Source organism: Osmia bicornis, unplaced genomic scaffold (genome assembly GCF_907164935.1).
Source record: "Osmia bicornis bicornis unplaced genomic scaffold, iOsmBic2.1, whole genome shotgun sequence".
Taxonomy (NCBI): Eukaryota; Metazoa; Arthropoda; class Insecta; order Hymenoptera; family Megachilidae; genus Osmia; species Osmia bicornis.
Window position 1 is genome coordinate 896,036 of NW_025791318.1, and position 9,544 is coordinate 905,579.

The following is a 9,544-nucleotide window of genomic DNA, read 5'->3' on the forward strand; positions in this document are numbered from 1 at the left end:
TTTGGTAGCCATGGAAATCGAGAGAGTCTTCCATAGAACGAGGGAGCTAGAAAAAAAAGAGGAGCTGGAACCTATAACGCTAGAAACCAAAAATAATATGATTAAGAAGATTAAAGAGGAGGAGCGCGAAATCACACAACAACGATGGCAAGAGGAATGGCAAAAAATCGATAAAGGTAGATGGACAAATAAATTAATTCCAGATATTACTAAATGGAACAAGGGGGGCATCCCGGCCGTGAATTATCATCTGGTTCAAGCTCTCACCGGACATGGCTGTTTTGGGAGTTACCTACATAAAATTAAAAAAGAGGAAACATCAGAATGTTGGTTTTGTAATAACCCAATAGATGACGTAGAACATACGCTATTCCATTGCCCCAAATGGGAGGTAGAAAGAGAAGAATTAAAGAAAAGCCTCCAACCAGATAGATGGGAGGTGGAAACCGTTACAGAACTCCTGAAGAAGAATAATGCGAACGCGGCAATCAGAAAATTCTGTGAAGATTGCATAAAAACAAAAGAGAAATGGGAAAAGGATTATAGAGAGGAAATCAGGAAAGAAAAGCTGAAACAAAAGGGAGACAGCAATAGAAAAAGCAAGCAAAAACAAACATAGGAAGTATAATAGAGAAAAGAAAAGAAATGAGGTTAATAAGGAGAACAGTGTTGCGTGACAGACACCAGGGCTGGATGGTTCTACGTGTCCCGCCATTAAGGGTTGAGTTTACCGTGGGTAGAGGCCGGGGAATTTCCCTTGATGGCTGAGCTACGTAGTGAAGAAAATCCTGAAAGGAAAAATGAATATTATTAAGTTATGCAGTTGTGATACATATCTAGTCTAGTCATTTACTTATACATCTATTATTGTATTTATACATTCTTACTGTTATATCTAGTCATTTTACTTGTGTAGACCGTTTTGTTCTATTTATTTGTGTATTATTTATGTATTTATTTATTTATTTATTTATACATTTACTTATTTATATTTATCTACTTATTTATTTATTTATGTATTATATAAATAAGATGGAACAGAAGGTTTATTAAACAGTGGGCAAGAGATATATATGACAACGTGCAATAAAATAAAATAGAGTAGAAAACAATAAGGGATATATGCAGTAAAACAAATAATAACACCTGGTGGTCTGAAGTCTGAAGGTATATAATGGGGTATAAATGAATAAATAGGTAATTAAATATTAATTAAAAAGAACAAAGTGAATATGGAAAATATAGACGCTTACCCTTGGGGATCTAATCTGGTGGTATAGCCAACAGCACGCCGTGGTCAAATAACACAAGATCCATGGCCGTAACAAAGGGATACGTGCTACAAAAACAGACTAGTAAATAGGGCTAAATCTTAGTTAGGAAAATAAATAGAAGTTAACAAAGAATATCAAAGAATACAATACGTACCTGCAGCTTATATAAGGACTTAGTTTTTAGGAATAGAGCACCAATAAGGGAAAATTCTCCTATAGAGGAGTAAAAAGGCTTACCCGAGATGGGAACGTTAGGTACAATTTGTTTTGTGGTCTTGCGTAAGTTTCTCTCTTTCACCATAGTAGATTGAGGGAATAAGCAACCTGAAAGAGAAAAAAAAATTTATTACATGTGAATATAATTGTAAGGAGTAAGTTATTTATATAGCTGAGTTGAGATTCAGTGCAGTTCTAGTCATTTAGTCATTTAGTTATACATCTTTACTACTTTTATACAGTCTTATTATTACATCTAGTCATTCTATCTGTGTAGTCCGTTTTGTTTGAAGTACTTATTTATTTATTTATTTATTTATTTATTTATTTATGTATTTATTCAAATATTTATTTATCTATATATATAAGGAGATGGATTAGAAGGGTTATTAAACAGTCGAAGGGAGAAACATATGACAGCGTACACTGGAGTAGAATCCAATAAAGAAGGTACGCTGTCAATGAAATAATAACAGCTGGTGGTCTGAGGCGTGAAGGAATAAAGGGTAGTACAACTGAATAAATGATGTAATGAATATAGATTCAATGATTAAAGTAAAAGAGAAGGGTTGACGCCTATCTTCGTGGAGCACAACCGGATGGTTTATCCAACGGTACGGTGCAGATAAATTACAAAGTATGAAGGGCGTCCCATAACGGAGGGCCACAAATTACATAAGTAGACAAACAGTAAGGTTAAATCCCAGCTACGAATATAAATAAAAATAGAGTCTACAAAGAAAATAAAGAGTACACTACGTACCTACAATGTACAAATGGGTTAGTTTAAGAAATGTAAAGAGTAGAATATAAAAAAGTAAGAATACTCGTATAGAGGAACAAGAAGGCTCACCTTAAGATGGAATCGATAGGTAAAACCGGTTCTGTCTCTGAGGAATACTCTCTCTATCATCGTGGCTGATTGAGGGAGGAAAAATAAAAGCCGAATTGGATCAACCTGAAAAGAGAAAATGTAATTAATTTATTTATGCATAAAGGTGACCGATATGGGTGGAGAGTAGGTTATATTAATTCTAAAGTCAATAAGTGATTTAGAGAATGTATAAATTTAAAACTGTAGATAAATAAACGTGGAAAAATAATAAAAGAACCAGTTGACAACTAAACATAAACGGGAAGGTTTCTACGCCATGACACTATTGAACATAGAGTACAAGGTGTATAGATAGTCATGTATAGATAAGGAATGGCAATGAAGCAAGGAACCGAAATGATAGAAATTAGAGATGGGAATGTGCAATACTAAACAGAGTAAAGGAATATTAACAAGTCAAGTGTATATGAATAATTTAATAAATAAGTTAATAATTAAAAATAAATTGTATATATATATATATGTATGGAAGAATAAAGGATTTTATAGATAACGTAAGTAAATAGAGACTACAGAGATGAGGAAAGTGCAGCCGCTCTAGTATAAAGAAAATAATAGGAAAGAAGATAAAATATAAAGCAAGCGCTAGTAGGTGAAGTAAATATTAAATGGAAATAAGTAAGCTAATAAAGAAGGTCATCATGATGGTGATAATGGAGGGAGACAACAGGGATGGGCTGAAGTAGTGCCGAAAGGCGGTCCCGGCTCCATCCTGTCTCATATGGAAACAGGAAAGTCGGGGAGGGGGTTTTTAGTGGGTAGGCGACAGAAGTCGAGAGTCCCACACTACCAGGGGGGGTCTTCTCCTCTCTCCTGGTGTGCCTAAATGCATTTTCCCCCTCCTCGCAAAAAAAAAGGTCAGGTTAGGTTAGGTTAGGTTAGGTTGGGTTAGGTTAGGTTAGGTTAGGTTAGGTTAGGTTAGGTTAGGGTTAGGTTAGGGTTAGGGTTAGGTTAGGTTAGGTTAGGTTAGGTTAGGTTAGGTTAGGTTAGGTTAGGTTAGGTTAGGGTTAGGTTAGGTTAGGTTAGGTTAGGTTAGGTTAGGGTTAGGTTAGGTTAGGTTAGGTTAGGTTAGGTTAGGTTAGGTTAGGTTGATTCCCGCTCGACGCGTCGAGGAGAGCGGACGTGTTTCGTGGTCGCTCCGCGGTCAGATTTGCAACGCGGTGGATAGTTGCTTAGATATTCGCGTTTTTTGCTAGAATCATTTTATTATATGTTCGGGAGTGCTAATGTGTCGTTTTTCAGTTAAATAGTGTATTAATTAATTAATAATCATCGAAAACGTGGTGTGCGTGTTACACGGCAGTTTGACGTCGTATTTCCGTTGTTCGGGGCGTTAATTATAAACATTTGACATTATTTAAGAACAATTCTCGTTTATTAAGAACGTTTCGTGGTGTGATTCCGTGTTTTTTGAGTGATTTTATGATTAATTTGTGATTAACTTGGTTAATGAAAGCATGCAGGAACTGACAGGTTCGCAAGATGGCTGCCGTAGTTGAAGAAAGACAGACGGCTGCACGCGCGGCCAGGGCCTTGGGTAGAAGAGGACAGACGATGAGAAACTAGGTCAACGGTTTGGTGACGTATTACTTTAATCTTTAATCTTTTATTGCGTTTTTATTCATTTGTTTAACGTTTATTGCGATGATTTATTAAGTGATTTATGTGAAAGTGCGTCGATATTTTTCGATATTTTTTGGTATTTTTCGATATTTTCGTTATTATTAGTATTATTAATATTGATCCATTTATTATTACTATTTGGTTGCATGTGTTTGACTGGCACGTTACCCCGCTGTATTATTTAATTATTTTCGTTTATTAATACATTCGATTAATCGATTATATTATCTTGTTTTTCGGTGATTGTTCGAGGCATAGCCTTTCCATTTATTCTATCTGTCATTTTAACGTGTTTATTCTACGTATATTTTATTTTATTTTATTTTATTTCTATTTTCATTTATTTTCATGTTCGATTTATTATTTTATTATTCTATTGTTTATGGTGTATATCTTCTTCACCGTTCGCCGTCCATTATACAGTTATATTTCATTCCGTTTTGTATTTTGTGTTATTCTGTGTTATTTGTTCATTTACTTATTTATTTATTTATTTGTTAGTTATTTATTTATTTATTTATTAAATACGGTGGGGTGATGTGCATTGATGATTTGTGCAACTCGCGTAATATTGATTATTGTTTATTTTATTCTGTATCATTGACGTCTCTTCTTTATTTATTATTTATTTAATCGCAACGATATAATTATATAATATATAATGTGCTTAATAAATCTGCGCAATCTACATCTTGTTCCGTTATTTCATTGTTCAATTCATTTATCGTTCCACTGTTATTGCATTTGCCGGTGTTGTTCTTTTATTTTGTTTTGTGAATCTTACCGGTTAATTATCGGTTATCAATGGTTTATGTCAGTGTATAATGTGTGTTCATGGTTTACTTGGCTTGCATTGCTGTTTCGTTGATTAGTTCAAGTTCATTTTCATTATCATTTCATTTTCTTTTATTTTCATTTTCATTTTCTTTTATTTTCATTTCATTTTATATTTGGACGAAGCAGCAGTGTAATATGCTTAAATGAATGAATTGAACAATCCGGGTTTTGTTATTAACTATTAACTATTAACTGTTTTTCTTTTAGTTTCAGTTTCAGTTTCAGTTTCGGTTTCGGTTTTGTTTTAGTTTTATTTCAGTATCAGTATGATTGTTTTAAAGTGTTGCGTGATGAGTGATTGATTGTGATTGTTTTGTGCTCTTGGCGTAGTCTGTTTTGTGTAGTTTATTGTTAGGTGGTGGGTGTTCATTCACATTCACTTTCCTTTCCTTTCCTTTACTTACAATTTTATCACATTCATGTTTTCATGTTTTCATGTTTTCATGTTTGCATGTTTTCATGCTTTCATGCTTGTTCATTTCTTTTATTCACGCCTTCTTACCTTCTTTATTCCTCTTAATCTTTCAGCTCCTTAACCGTCTCATTCATTCATTCATTGTTCATTCTCTCATTAATTCTGCTCAGTTCTGGTCAATTAAAGTTAATGAATATGATTTATTTATCTTGCTTTAATTCGCTTTCTGTGATGACAAATGGTTCTGTCTATTCAAATGCTTTGATTGTGCGTGATTTTATTATAATCTTGTTATTTAAGTATCCTTATTTATTTACTTATTCGCTTATTATTTATACAGTCTATATACTGGTGTAGTGCTTATTGAACTACGTACTTTATAATTTATCTGGCTTAATTGTCGCTTTAATTACTTTATTTTGAAACGTCATTTAATAATTAGGTCTATTCGCATTTGCATTGACATGAGCATTTGTCATTCACCATTTATCATTTATAATTTATAATTTAACTTATAATGTACCTTGCTGAGGAAATAGGGTGTTGTAGTTAATAAATTCTATGGTTATATATTATTGAATTCATTTCTTGTATTTCGTATCCTATTTAGTATATTCCATTTTGTTTTACATTATATTATGTGATTACATTATTTGTATTATGTTGGTTACTGCCTTCATTTTGTACTTTATGACTTATGACTGAATAACTATTGCCTTACTTAGCTCATTTAGTATCTTTAATTGGCTACTTCATTGTTTAGTTGTTCATTCTTTTATTCTACTCTGTCAATGTTCATTTATTCTGAAATGAATTGAATTAAAGTAATTGTTATGACTTAGTTTATTTATTTAACTCATGATGGTACAAAGTTCTGTAGTTCTGTAGATTGTATTAATATATTTATGATTTATTTCCATATGGTTATTCTTTATTCTATATTCTATAATTTAATATACTTATATTTATATATATTAATTTATCTGTGCCACATTATCACTGTTATTGCTATTTACTTATTTCATTATCGCTTCTTGATTTGGTTTTGATTGGTTGATTGGTTTTTGATTTGCCTGTGCATTCTTGATATTCATTGGACATTTTGATGTTCTTGATATTCTTTAATTCAATTTATCCACGATGTCTCTCTCTGGTCATAATGTTGCTCTTCCATGACGATGGGCTGTTTCTGTAAATGCAATTAATTTAATATTCATGTCACTAGTATGGGTTATTTCTGTTGTTTATAGTATGTTGCAACTACCTTACCTTGTTTCCTTTCTTTCTCCTTTTCTTTTCCTTTTCAGTTGCAATTCAGCTCTCTTATTTGTTATTTCCTTTAACTAGTCCTTGCATGCTGGTTTTGATACTGCTTTGACACATTGGGGTTGTGATTCTGTAAATAATTGTCTTTGTCATGCGTTATCACATCACTGATTTTACTTTTAATGGTTTTCTACTTTACCTTACTTGTACTTGCTGGTATTCTGCTGTTTCTCTCTTCCTTCCTTGATCCATTCATCCATTCATCCACTCTGATCAGCTGAAGTTGGTGATTTGATTTGACTTGATTTATCTTTATCTTACTTTATCTTAATTTATTTTAATTTATCTTAATTTTGTTATTTTTCTGTGATGCTGAATGGTTTTGTCTATTCAAGTGCTTTGAAGGTGCATGGTTTCTGTTTAATTCACCATTTTAAATGTTAGTTTTTAATACTCTACTTGTTGAGTTATTTATTTATCTCTACGCTATACAGTAGCACAGCGTTAATTGAACTACGCAGTCTACATTTGATTTGATTTATTTGCTATTTACCCACTTTTTTGAAATGTCATGCAATAATCGGTTCTATTTGCATTTGCATTGACATGACCATTTATCATTCACCAAATACCGCTCACAATTTAACTTATAATTTACTTGTGTAAAGGAATAGAGTATTTCATTAATAATCTTCACAGTTATATTTTAGTGAGCCCACTTCTTGAATTTTGTATTCTATTTCATTATATTTCATTTGTTTTATGTTATATGACGTCACATTGCATTGTATCACACTGCGTTACTTTATTATTTATGGTGGTCACGGCTTTCACTTTATCCTTAACGCTTTCCTATTTACTACATTATTTAATTTCTTGAATTAATAACTTCACTGATCAGTGGTTCATTCATTCATTCTTTCATTCTCTCATTTGTTCTTCTTCTGAATTAAATTGAATTGAAGCTATTGTTATGATTTAGTCTAATTGTATGTTCATGGTGGTACAAAGTTTTGTAGATTATATTAACATATTTATGGTTTACTTTTATGCGGTTATTCTATATTTAATATACTTATATTTTATATTTTAATTTATTTGTGTCACGCTATCACTGTCTATCACTATTTTATTTATTTCACTGTCGCCTTCTTGATTTGTCGCCTGTTATATATCCTTGGATATTTTGATTCTTTTTGGTTATTCTTTAATTCAATTAATTCATGATGTCCCTGTCTGGTATTGGTATTGTGTAGTTCTTTCATAACAGGGTGAAAGTGTGCTTTTCTGTGGGAATTAATATGCATGTTATTAAGTTGTGCTATTCCTGTTTATTTTATGGTGCGTTATTACAATTATTATCTTACCTTGCCTGTTTCCTTTTCTGAGTTGACTATCAGGCTTCCTTAATTGGTAATCTTGTTCTTGTTCGTTTTCTTAATGAGTCTTCTTACACTGTTCTGGTTTCTTGCTGACATTCCTTGTTTGACACATTAGGGTTAGGGCTAAGGTTATATTTCTGTAAATTCTGTCACCCGACATCTTTGAAAGTGTCTATTCTATGGTTTATGTTATCTATGGTTATCTATGGTTATACTATCTATGGTTATATTATTTTGAAATTTTGAAATTTTGAAATTCACTCCACTGTATCTTTACTTTATCTTATTCTCTTATTCTGTTTTATATCACATATATTGTGCTGATTATTTTGCTTACACATTATACCTTATACCTTATACTATACTTTACAGATTGCACTTTACATTCCACATTTTCTCTTTTTCTTAATTTCTTAATTTGTAATTTATAATTTCATAATCTCTTCAATTGATGGCTCGTATTTAATATTGTTAATTGTTTATTTATTCATTTTACTTGATTGATCAAGGCCAGTAGATTGATTATTGTTTTTTCTTTTATGATGAATGGTTTTTCTGTGCAAGTGTCTATTTAATTTATCTACAATTGACGGATAATGGTTTGACTGTTAAATATCAGGCTTACTTGTTCGATTATACAATGATGTGGTGCTTAATTAGATACGTGCTTTATATTTGATTTGATTTTGATTTTGATTTTGTTGTTTTATTTATTCTTGATACCTCATATGGCGATCAGTTTCTACTTTCTATTTCTAGTTTCTATTTTAACTACGCAGTTAATGTTTGATTTGTTTATCGCTTTAGTTATTTATCTTAATACCTCATTCAATAATCGGTCCTTCTTACATTTGCACTGATATGATCATTTATCATTTATTATTTACAATTTGACTTATGGTCTGCTTTGACGGGGAAGTGGGTAATTGGGATGATAATCTTTACGGTTATGGTATACGTTCAGTTCAATTTCGGTATTTTGTATTCTATTATATTACATTACATTTCATATTCCTTACATTATATCTCTATTCTTTACATTATATCTCTTTTACCTTATATTAATTTTCTTCACACTACATTACACTGCATTACATTACATTGCATTGCACTGCTTTACATCACGTTACATTACATTATACTGTTTTGCGTCACATTACATTATTTTACATTGTGTTGTTGGATTACGGCCTTCAATTTATAATTTATGTCTTATTATTTACCTCACTCTTCTTTAATATCTTTAATTAACTACTTTACTGTTTTGTCGCTCATTCTTCCATTCTCTCATTTGTTCTTCATTCTGAATTAAATTGAATTGAAGTTATTGTTATTGTTATGATTTAGTTTTAATTATAGGTTCATGGTGGTACAAAGTTTGTAGATTATATTAACATATTTATGTTTACTTTTATGCGGTTATTCTATATTTAATACATTTAATACATATATATTTTATATTTTAATTTAATTGTGTCACGTTATCACTGACTACCACTATTTTATTTCATTTCCTGTCGCCTTCTTGATTTGTCGCCTGTTATATATCCTTGGATATTTTGATTCTTCTTCGATATTCTTTAATTCAATTAATTCATGATGTCTCTCCCTGGCATTGGTATTGCGTAGCCCTTTC

The 9,544-nt window shown here is 31.5% G+C and overlaps 1 long non-coding RNA gene across 1 annotated transcript; it reads right to left on the minus strand.

The window, feature by feature from the left end:
* Window positions 1-6,085: 6,085 nt before the first annotated feature.
* LOC123988972 lies at window positions 6,086-8,923 on the minus strand. Its single transcript, XR_006830357.1, has 4 exons — window positions 7,894-8,923; window positions 6,726-7,813; window positions 6,530-6,656; window positions 6,086-6,449 (listed from the first exon to the last, which is right to left on the minus strand). It is a non-coding gene; the product is annotated as an uncharacterized LOC123988972 (long non-coding RNA).
* Between the last annotated feature and the right edge of the window lie 621 nt (window positions 8,924-9,544).